The 20,112-nt window shown below is 36.7% G+C and overlaps 1 protein-coding gene across 3 annotated transcripts in view; it reads left to right on the top strand.

Annotated features, from left to right (window-relative positions):
• The window catches only part of LOC145524398 (uncharacterized), a 1,208,145-nt gene that overhangs the window by 510,665 nt on the left and 677,368 nt on the right, over positions 1-20,112 (top strand). The window lies entirely within an intron of this gene.

The following is a 20,112-nucleotide window of genomic DNA, read 5'->3' as shown; positions in this document are numbered from 1 at the left end:
CAATGTGAAATAAATGATATTCAGAAACTATAGAGACAAGACTTCGTATATTGTTTCATGAGTAATAATAGCATTACTACTGATTTTTAGACTTTTAAAAATTAATAAATGTTTTAATTGAGGGATAATAGACATTCAAGCTTATGTTAATCTTAAATGTACACCATAATGATTTGATATTTGTATATATTGCAAAATAATCACTGCAATAACTCTAGTTAACATCTTCCACCATACATAGTTATAGAATATTTTTCTTGCATTGAGAACCTTTAAGATCTACTCTCCTGCTGCTGCTGCTGTTGCTGCTGCTAAGTCGCTTCAGTCGTGTCTGACTCTGTGCGACCCCATAGATGGCAGCCCACCAGGCTCTGCCATCCCTGGGATTCTCCAGGCAAGAACGAACACTGGAGTGGGTTGCCATTTCCTTCTCCAATGCATGAAGGTGAAAAGTGAAAGTGAAGTCTCTCAGTTCGTGTCTGACTCTTGGCGACCCCATGGACTGTAGCCTACCAGGCTCCTCTGTCTGTGGGATTTTCCAGGCAAGAGTACTGGAGTGGGATGCCATTTCCTTCTCCAAGCAACCTTCAAATACATGATACAGTATTATTACATCCCTATGGCTTATTAGTTTTAAAACTAGAAGTTTTGTACCTTTTGACCATCTTTACCCATTTTGCCCACTTTCTACCCTCTATCCCTAGTCTTGCTGACCATCAATCTGTTCTCTATATCTATGAACTTGACTTGTTTGTCTTTTAGATTCCACATGTAAGTGAGGTCATACTATATCCTCTTCTCTTAGTGGAAGATGTGCAATTAGCCAGTGTGGTGCTTTTAACAAAACCATAAAGAGATAGTTCTAGGACATTAACAGAGAGAAATAAAACCTGGACACTGAAAAAAGTATAAAGTGAAAGTCGCTCAGTCGTGTCTGACTCTTTGCGACCCCATGGACTATACAGTCCATGGAATTCTCAGGCCAGAATATGGGAGTGGGTAGCCTTTCCCTTCTCCAGAGGATCTTCCCAACCCAGGGTTGAACCCAGGTCTCCCTCATTGAAGGCAAATTCTTTACCAGCTGAGCCACCAGGGAAGCCCAAAGAAACCAACAAAAAAACCTCATTGCACACTGATTGGACAATAAACTGAAATATAGAAAGTTCCCACATAGAAATATCTCCACCCATTATCCTGAATGTTCATTGGTACTTCTCTGTACTAAACATGGCATTATTTATTTTGTAATCAAACTGTTCCTATAGACAAGTGTTGTGTTAGTCACTTGGTCGTGTCTGACTCTTTGTGACCCCATGGACTATAACCTACCAGACTCCTTGGTCCATAGGATTCTCCAGGCAAGAATACTGGAGTGGGTTGCCATTTACTTCTCCAGGGGATCTTCCCAACTCAGGGATCGAACCCGGGTCTCCGACAGAGCAGGTAGATTCTTTATCTTCTTAGCCACCAGCTAAGCCCATATAGACATATTTTGTCCTATAGACAAAAGCCCTATCAAATATATTTCCCTGGAATCCAGCAAAACAGTAATATTAAGTTAAAGAGTAGAACCCCAGAATGTGTTCTCAGAAAGACAAGCTTCTTCACTCCAGTGCCTTGATACCATTGCCACATCTCACATGTCAGTGCGATAAAGGCTGATTGGACTCAGCTGCTGGCTATTCCCAATCACCTCTCTTTCCCAGGGTTCTGTGCATAGGGCAGGAGGCAGGAAGGTTAATATGCTGAAACCATTTGGCAGTGAAACAACAGCTTTAAAACAGTTTGGTAGTGAAACAACAGCTTTCAAAACCTAGTTCTACTTGAGACATATCTATATGACAATGAGATCAACAGACCACAATCATACTACACTCAAACTACACACCAGTGTATTCTCTCAGGAGCTACAGCAAACACACAGAGGAGCTGCGTAACTTAAAATTCCAAGAACAACATGGCAATACTCAACAGCCCTCAGACATAAAGTAAAAAATATTAACAATTTCAACATTGCATAAGGCTACATTCCTTTTGATGACATCATAACTTGCTGAATGGTGTTTCCTGAAGTTGCATGATAAAAAGTAAGTACCATATGAAAATCACTGTGAAATAGGAAATGAGTGTGTGAGTGTCTGATTTGATTTAAAAGCTTACACAATTAAACAGGTGTACACACCCAATTTGTAAGTAATTGTGGTTATTTAAGAATGAACTAAAATTTTTATTTTGTTCTCTCGATTTATGTGTATTTTTTTCCAAAAGCCTACTAAGTAGTTAGAACATAAATACTTGTTAAGCTGTTTGGAATTAGCTACTAAGTAATGGGAACTATTAGGTATTTCTTTTGGCCTAGGATATGCAAAGAAAAAAATTACTAAGATACCGAGAGTATTATGAATTCAAATGTTTGTGAACCTTCCAAGCTTTGGTGGAAGAGGAACTATTTTGGATAATATTTTAATATGATGACTTACATTTTCTTGAGCCATTACTTCTTGGGAGATCTGAATGTACAAGTGAAAATTTTAAGGTTAGTCTGTCCCATCTAAATCATATTGACATTTAAAACTTTAAATGTGTACTGAGACATCTATATAGTGATGCCATATGGCTAAGTTTTTATTACTTTAACCAAAACAGGAATTTGAGCAATCTGAAATAAATTTATATATAAATTTGGTTCATTTTACAATGATATATGTCCCAAATTTGAAATTGATATTATGAAATTTATATCTTAGTAGTCCTTAAGAACTAAATGTCAATATGAAAAAAAAAAGGAAATGTGATGCAATTAAACTGCCTTTCTTAAGAAGGACAGGTTTTAACCAAGTTTGTGACAACCCTTAAAATATTACACCCTGTTTCTGCCAAATTCCCCATTCCCAAGTGGATCATCTGACTTTGACAAACTGGTAGTTTTAGTTTTGGCATCTTGCAGGTTTTGTTTTCATGTACTATATATCACTCTGCTTATTGTCTGGGGATGAATAAATCATTCTTTCAAAGAGGCATATGAACAGTACAACCAAAATGAACTAATATCAGTGGATAAAAATAGGAAAGAAGCCCAGGAGGAAAGTTTCTCTCTTGGCTGTATTCGTCCCCTCAAGGATTTTTAGCACATTTTCATGTGAGATAAATTAAACTGGCCACTCATATTTCTGAATATGCTGAAGAACAATTTTGTTAATTAAACCATATTTCCTTGACTCTGATTACAAAATAACATCTCACATATTTGTAACTAAACTTCACTTCTTTATACTTTAAAGTTTTGGTAACTATCCATAAAAGTGACATAAAAAGAATATAAAACCAATCTGCGTTTCTTTTAAAAATCGTTTTATTTTCTATTGGAGTATAGTTGATTTACAATGTATTGGTTATAGGTGTACTGGAAAAATGATTTATTTACACACACACACAAACACACACATATATATATTACATATATATTATTTTTCAGATTCTTTTCCTATATATAGGTTATTACAGAGTACTGAGTAGAATTCTCTATGCCATACAGTAGATTTATTTTTTTATATAGTAATGTTTATATGTTAATCCCAATTTAGTGGCTGTACTAATTTACATTTCTACCAGTAATGTGGGAGGGTTCTCTTTTCTCCACACCCTCTCCAGTGTTTATTGTTTGTAGACATTTTAATAATGGCTATTGTAGCTGGTGTGAGGTTATATGTCATTGCTTTCATTTGCATTTCTCTAAAAATTAGTGATGTTGAACATCTCCTCGTGCTTTTTGGACATCTGTATGTCTTCTGTGGAGAAATGTCTGTTTAGATCTTCTGTCCATTTTTCAATTGGGTTGCTTTTTTATATCGAGGTTCATGAGCTGTTTGTATATCTTGGAGATTAACCCCTTGTCCATCACATTGTTTGCAAATGCTCTCTCATTCTGAGGGTTGTCTTTCCTTTTTATTGATGGTTTCCTTTGCTATGCAAAATATTTTAAATTTAATTTGGTTTCATTTGTTTAGTTTTGTTTTTATTCTTATTACTCTAGATAGTGAATCCAAAAAAAAAACATATCGTTGCAATTTATGTCAAAGTGTGTTCTGCCTGTGTTTTCCTATAAGAGTTGTATGGTATCTGGTCTTATATTTAGGTCTTTAATCTACTGTCTGATTAGCAATGGAAGGTTCTATCATTACTATGCTGTAACATATTGACGAAAGATTAGAGGGAAGGATTAGATAGAAACATGACAAATAGTCACCAAGTTTCAATGAGGTCATGACTATAGTGTTGTTAACATTGTTAATATACATGATGCTTGGTATAAAGTGCATCTAAAAATATTTTAGTCTCTCCTGACAGAGTACAGTGGACCCTCCATGGTTTGAAAACTCTGATCAAAAATATTGGAAAAAAAGAAAAGCTCCAGAAATTTTCCAAAAGGCAAAATTTGAATCTGCCAGCTCCACCATTTACATGTACAGAGTATTAATATTTACATTGATTAGGTATTTTAAGTAACATAAAGATGATTTCAAGTACATTGAGAGATGAGTGTTATATACAAATACTATGCCATCTTATCTATGGGACTTGACCACACTCAGATTTTCATATCTTTGGAGGTCCTGGTACAAATCTTCTGTGGATACTGAGAGATGATTGTAGCTTCCTTTTCATCTTCTCCTCCTAACACTCCTACTCCTTCTTCTGATAAATATGCCTAATGAAATGCAACGTTAACAGAGAGATGGTGGTCTTTGGAGTCAGACCTGAGTGTAAATCAGAATCCCGTGGTATGTGGCCTTGGGGAAGATATTTAACCTGATGATGATTTAAACACAACAGTATGTGTATAAAATCATTCTTTGAGGATTTGCATGTAGATTAATTCAGTTACTATATATAGATTTCTAGTATGATGAGTCTCTTTTACCTCCCATGCATTTATTTCCTAGCTCTATAAGTATCCCCAAGGTCTTGTTTTTTATAATCTTGTCCAAGCCTCAGTGTCTTCAACTGTTATACTGAGGCTAAAAACAATGCCTATTTATAAGGTTGTTTTAACAGTTAAATATAGCCCAGGTAAAATGCAAAGTGCAGTGCCTCTTCAGGGAAAGTAATATATATTGATTACTGTTATTATTATACTACTTGCTATTATTAGTAATAGTGGAACTCCACTTCTTCTGCATGACTCATACTCAGTGTAGAGTATATATGATCCTTCTTTTTGTGCTTGGCAAAATTAATTCATTATAAAAGTAATTGCTTAGTGAATAGAAAAAAGGATCACACATGGGGCCATTAACATGTCTAAAAATTGTAAAAGAATGTTCATGAGATAAATTTCATTTTACTGCAAAGCCTATGGTTGGAATGTGTTTTCTCCAATGAATTGAATGTGTCCCTGCAGCTGGTCTTCTATGTGAAAGTGGAAGATCCCAATGAGAACAAAGTAAGGGCAGGGTATTCTGTATGTCTACAAAGGTGGCCAGAGTAATTTAGGAATGGTTCTCTACCCACTGGGAGATTTCATACACTCATCACTTTCTTTTAGTCTGATATACGGGCAGTTCCTTCTACTACTCTTATTCTTGGCTCCCTTGAATGATTGCTTTGCCAGAAATAAGGCTACAACTCAGGCTTGCCAGATGGGCCATGCTTTGCAGGCACTCAGAACAGGCCTGAAGCATGTTTATGATACACGTCATGTCTGAGGTGAGTTAGAGATTTCCCTGGAATTTCACAGAAGAAACAAAGTCCTTAGTGGTATTCTGCAGTAGTTTGAAGTGAAAAATAAAACGATAGCTTGCTTTTCATAATGTCAGATGACAGGACACAGTGCAATGCCTGAAAGTGTAGGACATTGAATGAAAGAAATAAAAATGAATTTACTATGAAAACCATTTTCTAATTGAAGAAAGCATATATTCAAAACTCTGAAGTTTAACATTTAGAAAGGAGTTAGTGCTAAACTTTGGACCCTTCCACTTTATTTATTTATTTTATAATTAAAAACTTATTAACTCAGTGAATCTTACAGTGATTAATGAATAATAGCAGATGCTTTGACTGGATTTTATCTAGGCTTCTCTGGGACAGTAAGAATTAGAAAATGCAGTGTAAACCTTTTGATGGTATTTTGACAGTTCTGTGTCAGACACATCATTAATATAGCTGTCTGCATTTCAAAATCAATTTTATTCAACAGAAGTTATGAGGTTTTCTATTAACATTTTCCCTGAAATTTTAAGACTGAAGAATATTTCTATAACTTACTTCTCTAAACCAGAATTTGAAATAAAGCAATAGTGATGCCTCTGGGCACTGGGAAGGTATTCCTGAACTCAGCCTCTCAAACTTCATCAGCTGAAGCGATAAGATGAACAGTTAGAAGGTAAATACATAAAACAGAATTTTATATCTGAAATCCAAAAAAGCATTTCAAAATACATTTTTGACACACTTGCTTCAGAAATCTAGAAATGTAGCTGAGATGGTGAAAGGTTTGTTTTGAAATTACTTCTCAGTGGTGTATTTCATATGAGGATGGAAATTATTGCAGTTGTTTTGTTTGTGGGGTCTAGAGATTTCAACTTGATAATATGTGATAGTAAACTATATATTAAATGTGAGTTCCTTGGTGATAGAAACCATCTCTTCCTCATATGTGTACACATAGCACATAGCAAAACTGTAGGCACTGAGAAGAAAATAGGTCATGTATTAAGGACATGAAAGTATTTTCATATCCAATTTATTTAGACTTGAATATAGGAAGTTGCTAAATATAAAGAAGAGGAAACTGCTGGTAAGCCCTCCTGTAATTAGTCATGCTAATTTTTGTTCTGGATGTTTCACCCTAATTCAAAATATTGTTATAAAATAATTCCATTTTCCTGTTGCTGGAGAGATCAGTTCACATTTCAATTCCTTCTTAGAAGTCTTCTCTCTCAGTCATCAGATACAGACAACCTCAGTGAATATTTTGAGCATGTGAAAGGTAGAGAGTTAACAGTGAAAGCTAGAGAGGCTCACAATACAACACCCACCTTCCTGGTACCTTCCAGGACCAACTCACGACACATGCATTCTTAAAATAAATTTCTATTCTGTATAGTTGATTTACAATGTATTTTGTTAGTTTCAGGTGTTCAGCAAAGTGAATCAGTTATACATGTACATATATCCACTCTTTTTTAGATTATTTTCCCATATAGTTCATATGGAGTATTGAGTAGAGTTCCCTGTGCTATACAGTAGGTCCTTATTAGTTACTATATATTTTATATAGAGTAGTATGTATATGTCAATTCCCGTCTCTTAATATATCCCTCCGCCCCATCCCCTTTGGTAACCATAAGTTTGTTTCTATATCTGTGACTCTATTTCTGTTTTGTAAATAAGTTTACTTTTACCATTTTTTTAGATTCCATATAAAACATATCATATGATATTTATCTTTCTCATATGTGTTTTTACATATAAGAATATGACTTGTTCATGAGCTAATATTATTTTGCAGAAACTAAACTTTCCATGCTTTGGTTTGCCATTTATGTGATTGGCTACTTATAACACTTCATGTTTTTTTTCCAGATTTTGTAATACAGTGTACCCTGTAGGGATTTGCACTTCATTCTGATGATTGTGTGGTTTTAGAAATCCTTGTAAATCCTGTGCTTACCACATAGGACATCCCAGACCAGTCTGCTGTCGGCTGCTCCAAACTAGTCCTGAGGTGTAGTTGCTATTTAAAGAAACTGCTAATAGAACATAAGTAAAAGTTGACTTTTGGTTATATGTTTCCTGCGACTTAACTATTAGTTCCAAACTCATCAAGTGAATAAATCATCCATATGCGTGCATATATTTATATTTGGCTGCATTTAATTAGCTACAATGTTTAATGGCACATTTCATTATCAAGAAATTCATTTTTTATTAAAAATTCTGTTAAACAAATGGGCATTCTCTACATCAGTATATACCAGTTATCAGTACCACAGTAGTTCATTTCAGCTGCCTTCCCTTCTTTCATAGCTGATGCTACTTCAATATCAACCTCACCTGATAAAACCAATATGATTACATTGAAGATAGATATTAGACTAACAGGGAAGTGAAGTTAATGGAAAACAATGCCATTGCAAAGAGAGGCATTTAGGGATGATCTTCTTCCTCAGTTAAGTTCAGTTCAGTCGCTCAGCCGTGTTTGACTCTGCAACCCCATTGACTGTAGCACGCCAGGCGTATCTGTCCATCACGAACTCCCGGACCTTGCTCAAACTCATGTCCATTGAGTCGGTGATGCCTTCCAACCATCTCATCCTCTGTCATCCCCTTCTCTTCCTGCCTTCAATCTGCCAGCATCAGGGTCTTTTCCAATGAGTCAGTTATTTGAATCAGGTGAGCAAAGTATTGGAGTTTCAGCTTCAGCATCAGTTCTTCCAATGAATATTCAGGACTGATTTCCTTTAGGATTGAATGGTTTGATCTCCTTGCAGTCCAAGGGACTCTCAAGAGACTTCTCCAACACCACAGTTCAGAAGCATCAATTCTTCGGTGCTTAGCTTTCTTTATAATCCAACTCTCACATCCATACATGACTGCTGGAAAAAACATAGCTCTGAGTAGACGGACCTTTGTCAGTAAATAATGTCTCTGCTTTTTAATATGCTGTCTAGATTGGTCATAGCTTTTCTTCCAAGGAGTAAGCGTCTTTTAATTTCATGGCTGCAGTCACCATCTGCAGTGATTTTTAGCCCAGAAAAATAAAGTCTCTCACTGTTTCCATTGTTTCCCTATTTCTTTGCCGTGAAGTGATGGGACCGGATGCCATGATCTTAGTTTTCTGAATGTTGAGCTTTAAGCCAGCTTTTTCACTCTTCTCTTTCACTTTCAAAAAGAGGCTCTTTAGTTCTTCTTCACTTTCTGCCATAAGGGAGGTGTCATCTGCATATCTGAGGTTATTGATATTTCTCCCGGCAATCTTGATTCCAGCTGTGCTTCATCCAGCCTGGCATTGCATATGATGTACTCTGCATATAAGTTAAATAAACAGGGTGACAATATACAGCCTTGACGTAATCCTTTCCCAATTTGGAACCGCTTCATTGTTCCATATCCAGTTCTAGCTGTTGCTTACTGACCTACATACAGATTTCTCAGGAGGCAGTTCAGGTAGTCTCTGGTATTCCCATCTCTTGAAGAATTTTCCACAGTTTATTGTGATCCACATAGTCAAACGCTTTGGTGTAGTCAATAAAGCAGTAGTAGATTTTTTTCTGGAACTCTCTTGATTTTTTGATGATCAAACAGATGTTGGCCATTTGATTCCTGGTTCCTCTGCCTTTTCTAAATCCAACATCTGGAAGTTGAACATCTGGAAGTTCACATTTCAAATACTGTTGATGCCTAGCTTGGAGAATTTTGAGCATTACTTTGCTAGTGTGTGAGATGAGTGCAGTTGTGTGGTAGTTTGAGCATTCTTTGGCATTGCCTTTCTTTGGAATTGGAATGAAAACTGACCTTTTCCAGTCCTGTGGCCACTGCTGAGTTTTCCAAATTTGCTGGCATATTGAGTGCAGCACTTTCACCGCATCATCTTTTAGGATCTGAAATAGCTCAACTGGAATTGCATCACCTCCACTAGCTTTGTTTGTAGTGATGCTTTCTAAGGTCTACTTGACTTTGTGTTTCAGGATGTCTGGCTCATGAAGGTCTTTTTTGTATAGTTTTCTGTGTATTTTTGCCACCTCTTCTTAATATCTTCTGCTTCTGTTAGGTCCATACCATTTCTGTCCTTTATTGTGCCCATCTTTGCATGAAATATTCCCTTGGTATCTCTGATTTTCTTGAAGAGATCTCTAGTCTTTCCCATTCTATTGTTTCCCATTCAATTCTCTTTCTCAGTAGAGAAAAAATAATGACTTTAAATTAATTTGATATTTTACTAGTCTCTGAGTGGAAGTTGTATTTAAAATCTAAACGTAAACCATTAAACATTTCTGCATCTATTTATATCCAATTTTTAATAAAAAAATTTTTTGTGGAGAGGATCATTCCAAAGTAGTTCAGAAACGATGTGAGCTGTTTGAGATGTAGCAGAAGAGGAGTCCGGAGAAGGCAATGGCACCCCACTCCAGTACTCTTGAAAATCCCATGGACGGAGGAGCCTGGTAGGCTGCAGTCCGTGGGGTCGCTGAGAGTCGGACACGACTGAGCGACTTCACTTTCACTTTTCATTTTCATGCATTGGAGAAGGAAATGGAAACCCACTCCAGTGTTCTTGCCTGAAGAATCCCAGGGACGGGGGAGCCTGGTGCGCTGCCGTCTGTGGGGTCACACAGAGTCGGACATGACTGACGTGACTTAGCAGCAGCAGCAGCAGAAGAGGAGTCAGAGAGCATAAGGCAGATTATAGCTGCTTACTGCTGTGTAAATATTTCCCTAGTTCTGGATGAGGAAAAGATGAGTGAAATTTAACCACAGAAACACAGCATATAGTATTTATTATGGTATACACCATTACTTTAATGACCTTGACTGTATAATATCCTACATAATTTTCTTGGTTTTTAATTTTATTTTTTCTACCAAATTCCAGTAACTATGTAAGTTCAGTTCAGTTCAGTCGCTCAGTCGTGTCCGACTCTCTGCGACCCCATGAATTGCAGCACGCCAGGCCTCCCTGTCCATCACCAACTCCCGGAGTCTATCCAAACCCATGTTCATCGAGTCAGTGATGCCATCCAACCATCTCATCCTCTGTCATCCCCTTCTCCTCCTGCCCCCAATCCTACCCAGCATCAGGGTCTTTTCCAATGAGTCAACCCTTCGCATGAGGTGGCCAAAGTATTGGAGTTTCAGCTTCAACATCCGACCTTCCAATGAACACCCAGGATTGATCTCTTTTAGAATGGATTGATTGGATCTCCTTGCAGTCCAAGGGACTCTCAGGAGTCTTCTCCAACACCATAGTTCAAAAGCATCAATTCTGCGGCGCTCAGCTTTCTTCACCATCCAACTCTCACATCCGTACATGACCACTGGAAAAACCATAGCCTTGACTAGACGGACTTTTGTTGGCAAAGTAACGTCTCTGCTTTTCAATATGCTATCTAGGTTGGCCATAACCTTCCTTCCAAGGAGTAAGCGTCTTTTAATTTCATGGCTGCAGTCACCATCAGCAGTGATTCTGGAGCCCAAAAAAGTAAAGTCTGACACTGTTTCCCCATCTATTTCCCATGGAGTGATGGGACCAGATGCCATGATCTTAGTTTTCTGAACGTTGAGCTTTAAGCCAACTTTTTCACTCTCCTCCTTCACCTTCATCAAGAGGCTCTTTAGTTCTTCTTCACTCTCTGCCATAAGGGTGGTGTCATCCGCATATCTGAGGTTATTGATATTTCTCCCGGCAATCTTGACTCCAGCTTGTGTTTCTTCCAGCCCAGCATTTCTCATGATGTGCTCTGCATAGAAGTTAAATAAGCAGGGTGACAATATACAGCCTTGACGGACTCCTTTTCCTATTTGGAACCAGTCTGTTGTTCCATGTCCAGTTCTAACTGTTGCTTCCTGACCTGCATACAGGTTTCTCAAGAGACAGGTCAGATGGTCTGGTATTCCCATCTCTTTCAGAATTTTCTACAGTTTCTTGTGATCCACACAGTCAAAGGCTTTGGCATAGTCAATAAAGCAGAAATAGATGTTTTTCTGGAACTCTCTTGCTTTTTCAATGATCCAGTGGATATTGGCAATTTGATCTCTGGTTCCTCTGCCTTTTCTAAAACCAGCTTGAACATCTGAAAGTTCACAGTTCACGTATTGCTGAAGCCTGGCTTGGAGAATTTTGAGCATTACTTTACTAGCATGTGAGATGAGTGCAATTGTGAGGTAGTTTGAGCATTCTTTGCCATTGCCTTTCTTTGGGATTGGAATGAAAACTGACCTTTTCCAGTCCTGTGGCCACTGCTGAGTTTTCCAGATTTGCTGGCATATCGAGTGCAGCACTTTCACAGCATCACCTTTGAGGATTTGAAATAGCTCAACTGGAATCCCATCACCTCCACTAGCTTTGTTCGTAGTGATGCTTTCTAAGGCCCACTTGACTTCAGATTCCAGGATGTCTGGTTCTAGGTGAGTGATCACACCATCGTGATTATCTGGGTCGTGAAGATCTTTTTTGTACAGTTCTTCTGTGTATTCTTGCCACCTCTTCTTAATATCTTCTGCTTCTGTTAGGTCCATACCATTTCTGTCCTTTATTGAGCCTATCTTTGCATGAAATGTTCCTTTGGTATCTCTAATTTTCTTGAAGAGATGTAACTATGTAAAGCAATTAATATATTTTTGTAGCTTGATCTCTGGACCAATTGGACCACAACTCAATGTTGAAATTCAAGATGTTTTTGTGGAAATTAGGAAGATGAGACAAGCAGCATCCTTTGCGGTGGATATGGCTCAGTTGACGTGTGCGCTGTATTGAATACGAGTTGAGAAAGCACTAGCCTGGGAGTCAGGCAATCTGTCTTCACCTGTTAGTGCTGCTTGCAAGTACATTTGGATGATGTAGACTGGAGTACAGAGACTAGGTGGATATGTTTTCTTCTATTATTAAAGTCACTGATATTTTCTCCTGCTTTAACAGGTAGATTTAGGCAAATGGAGAAGGCAATGGCTCCCCACTCCAGTACTTTTGCCTGGGAAACCCCATGGACAGAGGAGCCTGGTAGGCTGCAGTCCATGGAGTCGCGAAGAGTCGGACACGACTGATCGACTTCACTTTCACTTTTCACTTTCATGCACTGGAGGAGGAAATGGCAACCCACTCTAGTGTTCTTGCCTGGAGAATCCCAGGGACGGAGGAGCCTGGTGGGCTGCCGTCTATGGGGTCGCACAGAGTTGGACACAACTGACGCGACTTAGCAGCAGCAGCAGCATATACTTTCAGGTACCACTTTCCTCGTTTATAAAGTAAGTATAATAGTGGTACCTAATTAATAGAGTTGAGGAAAGATTAATTGAATTAGTACATGTAAAGAGTTGTGAACGGCTCTTGGCACATAACATACACATAAGAACCATAGTAGGGCAGAAAAACAGGGTCATCAAGAGTATAAGTCTACTGGAACTTGACTATGTGGGTTCAAATTCAAGATCTCCCACCTGCTAGTGGTGTGACCTGGCTTCTGAGAGCTTCAGTTTTCTTACATGAAAAAGGAGACAGAAATAATTTTTTCTTCATCAAGACATTTTGGGGGATTGATTGAGAATGTATACATAAAACAGTAGGACAGCTTTCAAAAATGTAGCTATTTTGTTTAATTATTATGAAATAATTATATTTCATGTTAATTTATGAGGAAAATCATTAAAAAGGAGAACTGGGGTTCTTCACTTATTCAAAAGAGAGAAACTAAAGAAACTAAAGTCTTCAGAAAGTTTAAAGTATAAACAAAAGCATCTACCTGGCATATTATTATTACTATGTCATGGTATTATGATGTTACACATTGTCTAAAAGTAAAACCTCCTTTAGGCTTCCCTGGTGGTTCAGATGGTAAAGCATCTGTCTGCAATGCAGGAGACCTGGGTTGGATCCCTGAGTTGGGAAGATCCCCTGGAGAAGGGAATGGCAACCCACTCCAGTAATTTCGCCTGGAGAATTCCATGGACAGAAGAGCCTAGCGGGTTACAGTGCATGAGATCACAAAGAGTTGGACACAACTGAGTGATTAACACACGAAACCTCCTTCTAGAAAGAACATACAATGATATGCTTTAGGAAACATATCCTGATTTATGAAGGAAAGAGAATTCTGCTTGCCATGTAAGCATAAAAAATATGTAAAAATTAAGGTGATTACTCATTCTGAGAAATTTTCTTGTGTATTGTTTACAACTCTGACATTACATATATTGTGGAATTGAAATACATAACTTCTCTAAAGGAAGGTGGTTACAAGCATGATTTCTGTGGTTCTAGACACTGCTGTGAACAAAAACTGACTAACCATTTGTTAGTCATTATGTAGAGTGAAATACAAGGCTTCCCAGGTGGTGCTAGTGGTAAAGAACCTACCTGCCAATGCAGGAGACAAGAGATGTGGATTTGATCCCTGGGTCAGGAAGATCCCCTGGAGGAGGGCATGGCAACCCACTCCAGCATTCTTGCTGGAGAATCCCATAGACAGAGGAGCCTGACAAGCTACAGTCCATAGGGTTGCACAGAGTGGGACACAACTGAAGTGATTTAGCATGCATGCACTGAGTGAAATATATTTTATTAAGTGTGTCCACAAGATACAAAGTTGAAGAAAGAATCATGTAAATTCTGTTCGGTTTCTCCACTTTCTCAACCTCCTTCTGTGATCTTAAGGCAATGAATTAATTTTGGGCTTCAGGGGATTCTTCCCTAACTTCTCAGTATATTTTCCTCTTTCCCTTTCCTGCTGTCCCCAGTCCATACTCAGCAACAACTACTTACCATTAGAGTCCTTAATCCCATTTAGTTGCTAATGGCTACTTGGTAGCTTTATGCATATTTTATATATTTCGTTGGGCCTTTCCAATGAACTTTATATCTTAAAGAGGAAATATGTTCCATTGCTAAAATATAATAATGGTGTCAAATAACATTTTCCAATGGAGAAAGGGTGTATTCATGGAAACTTTTTTGGAAGGTTTTTATTTTCTGAAGTTTGAAAATGTAAATCCCCTAACAGTATATGCATGATAAATATCTAGCATGGCTATAAATAATAACAAATAATAATGTGTCCTATTCCCTGTAGTTTTCCTCATGATGCCCTATGTCTCTTGCCCATCTGTTCTCCATTTTATGATGCTGATCCAGATGGTTCTCTAATACATGGGAGTGCAGAAATTTATAGATGGAGAAGAGTGTAAAGTAGTCCTGTTACATTAATCAGATTTTATGGTGGTTTCAAAATGAGAAGAGTATTTTGAAAAACCAAGAAGAACTCTCCCTATAAAAAGACCAAATGGCTATTGAAAACTGCTTAACCAGCTTTAAGCCCATTTTTCTGTGAGTGATTTCAATTTGGGGAAAGTGTTTCCTAATGCAGTGTGTCTGTGATAAAGCAGTGGGTTTACTGACAGAAGAAAATTGGGATGCAGGGTCTTGACAACTGATCCTCACTATCATATATAATATTCAGCCTATTTATATTGTGAGGTACATTATACCTCCTGGCTTTTTCCATACTTTTTTGACTCCTACAAAGTGCAAAATGGCCCTAAGTGGCTTTTCAAAGCAATAGTTAATTGAACATTTGAATTTAATGTTAGCACACAAAAGTATATTCATTTGGCCCTATGTTTTGGCTTGTAGTTTTAAACACACATGACTGACTCAATGGATATGAGTTTGAGCAAGCTCCAGGAGTTGGTGATGGACAGGGAGGCCTGACATGCTGCAGTCCATGGGGTCTCAAAGAGTTAGACACAACTGAGTGACTAAACTGAACTGAACTGAATACGTTAATGATGATGCCTTGTTGCAAATTACATACTAATCTCTTATTAGGAAATGCATGTAGAGTACATCATTTGAGAAAGGCACTCAGTTTGCTTTGGGAGAAGATATTTTTGCATGAGAAAGTTGCCCCAATACCTAAATTTTAATCCTGTTTGCAAAATTATATTACTTTGTGCAAACCATAAATTTTTATTGAGCCACTATTTTCTTCTGTGGTCAATACTCTGAATTTAATATATTTAATCACTACTGATATTAAATTATGTATCTTGAATGATTTATACCTAATTAAAATGATCTCAGGAACTATTGTTTGATAATCAATTTTAATAATTTATTTCCACTATTTAGTAATACATTGATGTCACTGAAGTCATTTCTATTTATAGTAGGAAAAAGTAACCCTAGCATGGAAAATTCTTTAATCGTTCTTAAAGAATCATAAATATTTTGTACCTATAACCTAATGTCTTGGTTTTTTTTAATTAAAAAATTCATAACCCTAGATTTTGGAGACCAAAGCACCTATTATAAGCATGAGACTTGTGTAAAAGTTATTAACATGTACATCCCTAAAAATATGTCATTCTACCTCAGAATATATCTATGTTTTTCCATACTAAAAAATAAATAGCATTTAGATTTCTTGTCAATTAGCTGATATATTTGCCCCCCAAACTTCAAGTGAAATTGAAAGAAACACGTACTTTATTTTATAAGAAAACATGTACTTTTTCTTGTGCTTATAATCAGTATTATCTTTTGCAGCAGTTAGTGTTGAATTAGTGCAGATTTTCAAATATATTTAATTCTTACTTCCAAAATTTAGCCAGCATAAGATCAGAGCTTAAACTCTTCATCTCTTAACTTGCATGAGCTCCTTTCAGAACCCTGGCAGAAACCCTAGCAATGTATGCTGTTGGTCTTACATTTTAACTGAAATTTACCAGAATAAGTAATTTCAGTTAAAGTCACTTGAGATTATCATCTCTTTACTCGGACTTCTGTGTCATGTGGCTTTGAAGTATCCCTGGGCATTTTTATGGAGTCTGTCTAAGGAGAAGCTTGGAAGTTTGGGACACATTTTGTCTGGGTTTTAGTAGGTTATCTGGTTGGCAATCACTTTGTGATTTGGCAATGACTTCTGTGCATAGTTAATGTATTGCTCACTATCCCCTTGTAGGAAAGATTTCCAGAAGTTCTTTGCCAATTTGTAGCATTGTAACATAAAGTTATGAAGACAAAGGTTGTGTTGTAGTATGAACATTCTGTCCCATGGCACCCTGATCTTGATGGATATGGGAAACAAGGAAAGTATGAGGTGACAAATATATCAAGCCAGTTAATGATTTCTATAATTTTTTTTTTTTTATTGACTGACACTCGGGTTAAAACAATGTCCTTTCCTTTGAGCATATATTTAACTGTGCCTTCAAATCTTAGAACTAAATAAAAATGACATATTTTTCTGTCAGCCATGCTAAAAGACAATTTCAACTCTTTCTGTATAGAAAACTATTACAAAAACATTACCATATGAAAAGTTAGAATTTTAAGCCAAAACTATCTGGCAAAATACATCATAAAACCATGTCAGTTAAGATAGCTAAGTTAAAAAGAAATTTACACTATTTTTTCTGGATTTAAAAAAAAATTATCAAAGGCTGGCATATATATATATTTAAAATCCTCTAAGTTATATAAGCCACAGACCTCATAAGGCTATAAACTTAGTAATTAATTGATATCTCTCTTGGTTACTTTATGATTGAAAACAGATATCAACACACATATTTTGTAGATAAAAAGTAAAAGTTATATCTGTGATGTCACTAATAATTTATACCTGAAGAAAGCTTAGTCAATGAAACCTCACACCAATCACACAAGACAAAATCTAATTCTAATAATAAGGACTGTTTACCAGGTTCAGTTTCACAAGATTCTATAATGATATCATTTCTATTAAATCAGTGAGAAAACTGATAACACAGAAAGGATCCATATTCTTCACCATTGTACATACTACTTCTCAAAGTACCTTCTTTCATCAAGTAGCAGATCCTCAGATTTTAGACACACTGAGAAGTATTTAACTGGCTTCGTATGTATTTTTTTGTTTTTCTCCAAGATTTAGTAAGGGGATCACATAAAGCAATTCAGAAACATCTAAGGGGCTTGGGCTGAGGTTTCCTCACCATATGGGACTGGATGCAGGATTTTTACCCATATTTATATTTTGAAAATTTGCCCAAATGCTCCTGCTAGACCTTTAAGTGACAGTGGCTCAGACAGTAAAGGATCCACCTGCAATGCAGGAAACACAGGTTTGATCCCTGGAGAAGGAAATGGCAACCCACTCCAGTATTCTTGCCTGGAGAATCCCATGGACAGAAGAGCCTGGCAGACTACAGTCCATGAGGTCACAAACAGTCAGATACAACTGAGTGACTAAGCACACGCACACACAGAGTAATAATATGATCACAAGAATTGACTATGAAAATGGAAGAGAATTAAAGATTCTTCTTACACTGAATTGGCCTTTTCTTTTCTGCCAATCCCTCACTTTGGTGCCCTACAAACTGATGTGTTCATAATAATTAGAAAGAGATGAACTTATACCTATCATTCTAGAGAAGATATTAACACCACTTTAAACATTCTTGATTAGATAGCAAGTACATAATTCAAATAATACCTGCTCAGCCTTTAAAATTTATAACTTTAAAACAAGCAACACCATGTTGCATAGTATTTAGGTATATGTGTACATTTTGAGAAGAAAGTGGCAACCTTTTCCAGTGTTCTTGCCTGGAGAATCCCAGGGACGGCGGAGCCTGGTGGGCTGCTGTCTATAGGGTCGCACAGAGTCAGACATGACTGACGCAACTTAGCAGCAGCAGCAGCAGTACATTTTGAAAGAATTGAGAACTTGGAAATAATCATGAAGTTCAGAGTGATAGTTATTTCTGTGACGGCTAGTGGGGAAGGATAGAAGAAAGAAAGAGAGAGAAGTAGGGAGATGTGAACCACCAATAATACATATGCTGGTTTGCTTTAGTTTTAGGTTAAATGATAGGTTCCTGATTGTTCATTATTTCAGTACAAGCAAGTGAAATTGAAAGTTAAAGCAAAACCAAAGACAATGTTTTCTTTCTTTTTTTATTGAAATATAGTCGATTTACAGTGTTGTGCTAGTTTCAGGTATACAGCGCTGAAGACAATATTAGATAGGCATATACGTATGTGATACAAAATTATTCTAAAAAGAACTATGCATAGACCCATGATGACAGTGATTTATGAACCTAGGGTTATTTTGGATACTTGATATGCCTCTGATTTAGGCCAATCCCTGCCCCAGTATGGGTGAATATTCTCACTTAGTATTTATATCTATGGCTTCCTTGGTAGCTCAGAAGGTAAAGAATCTGCCTGCAATGCAGGAGACTGGGGTCTGATTCCTGAGTTGGGAGATTTATTTCTATGTTGTTTGTTAATAGCCTTATTGAGATATCACTGACATACAAAAATTGTACATATTTAAGTTATATAACTTGATGCTATTTTTAAATTGAAGCATAGTTGATTTACAATGTTGTGCCAGTTTCAAGTGTACAGTATAGTGATTCAGTTATATAAATAGATGTAAATATATATTTATGTATTCTTTTTCAAATTATTTCCTTTATAAATTATTATAACATATTGAGTATAGTTCTCTGGGCTACATGGTAGGTCCTTATTGGTTATCTATTTTATATATAGTAGTGTGTATATGTTAATGCCAAACTTAATTTATCCCCCACCCCATGCCTTTCCCTTTTGGTAACTATATTTTTTCTGTCTGTGGTTCTATTTCTGTTTTATAAATAAGTTCATTTGTATCTAATTTTTTTTAAGATTCCACATATAAGCAATAATATGATCCCCCTATGTTCTTAGTGCTAATCCAGCCCTTAGATTCTTTACTTGATTAACCCACAGTTTAGGAGAGCTCCTTGAAAGAAAACATTTGTTTCTGTCTGCATCCTTATGCCTCAGTACATGAAAGAAAATAAGCAGGCAGTCCCTGTTTAATCAATGAGTGAATGCTGGCTCTTGTGTTCGTGAGTAATATCGTTTATTATTTAGTAACTCAAGTCTCTCTCAGGGTATATAATCACTGTAACATATTTTCCATGGAGTAACAGGTAGAGCTTGTAATAAATGTGGTCTGCTCTTTCAGTTTGAAAAAATTTTTAAATTTCCACTATGCTATTAAAATTATGTAGAACTTAATAAACTCTTTAGTTATTTTTAGATCAAAGAGACATAGTTTAGTACAGAAATGACTACTGCAGAAATTAATAGCCACATGGTTAGGTAGGCCAATATGAAGAAAATCAGTTCATTGAATTTCCAAATCCTATTACTCGCCTCTCTTTTCCATTTTCCAGTTTTTTTGCTTTGAACAATACCTTTCTATTGTTAGTACACTTTGGTAATACAAATCCTGGGTCTGTGTCAAAAACTTTGTGAGGACAGGGTAAAATTCTATAACCCTATGAAAACAGTGTTTAGACTACTGGTTTTGGATACCCTCATTAAAATTCTGTGTTAGGGTTATCAGATGA

This window comes from Giraffa tippelskirchi, chromosome 10 (genome assembly GCF_054371585.1).
Source record: "Giraffa tippelskirchi isolate mGirTip1 chromosome 10, T2T-mGirTip1v1.2.pri, whole genome shotgun sequence".
Taxonomy (NCBI): Eukaryota; Metazoa; Chordata; class Mammalia; order Artiodactyla; family Giraffidae; genus Giraffa; species Giraffa tippelskirchi.
Note: the sequence above shows the minus strand (reverse complement) of the source record. Positions and strands in the feature narration are given on the sequence as shown.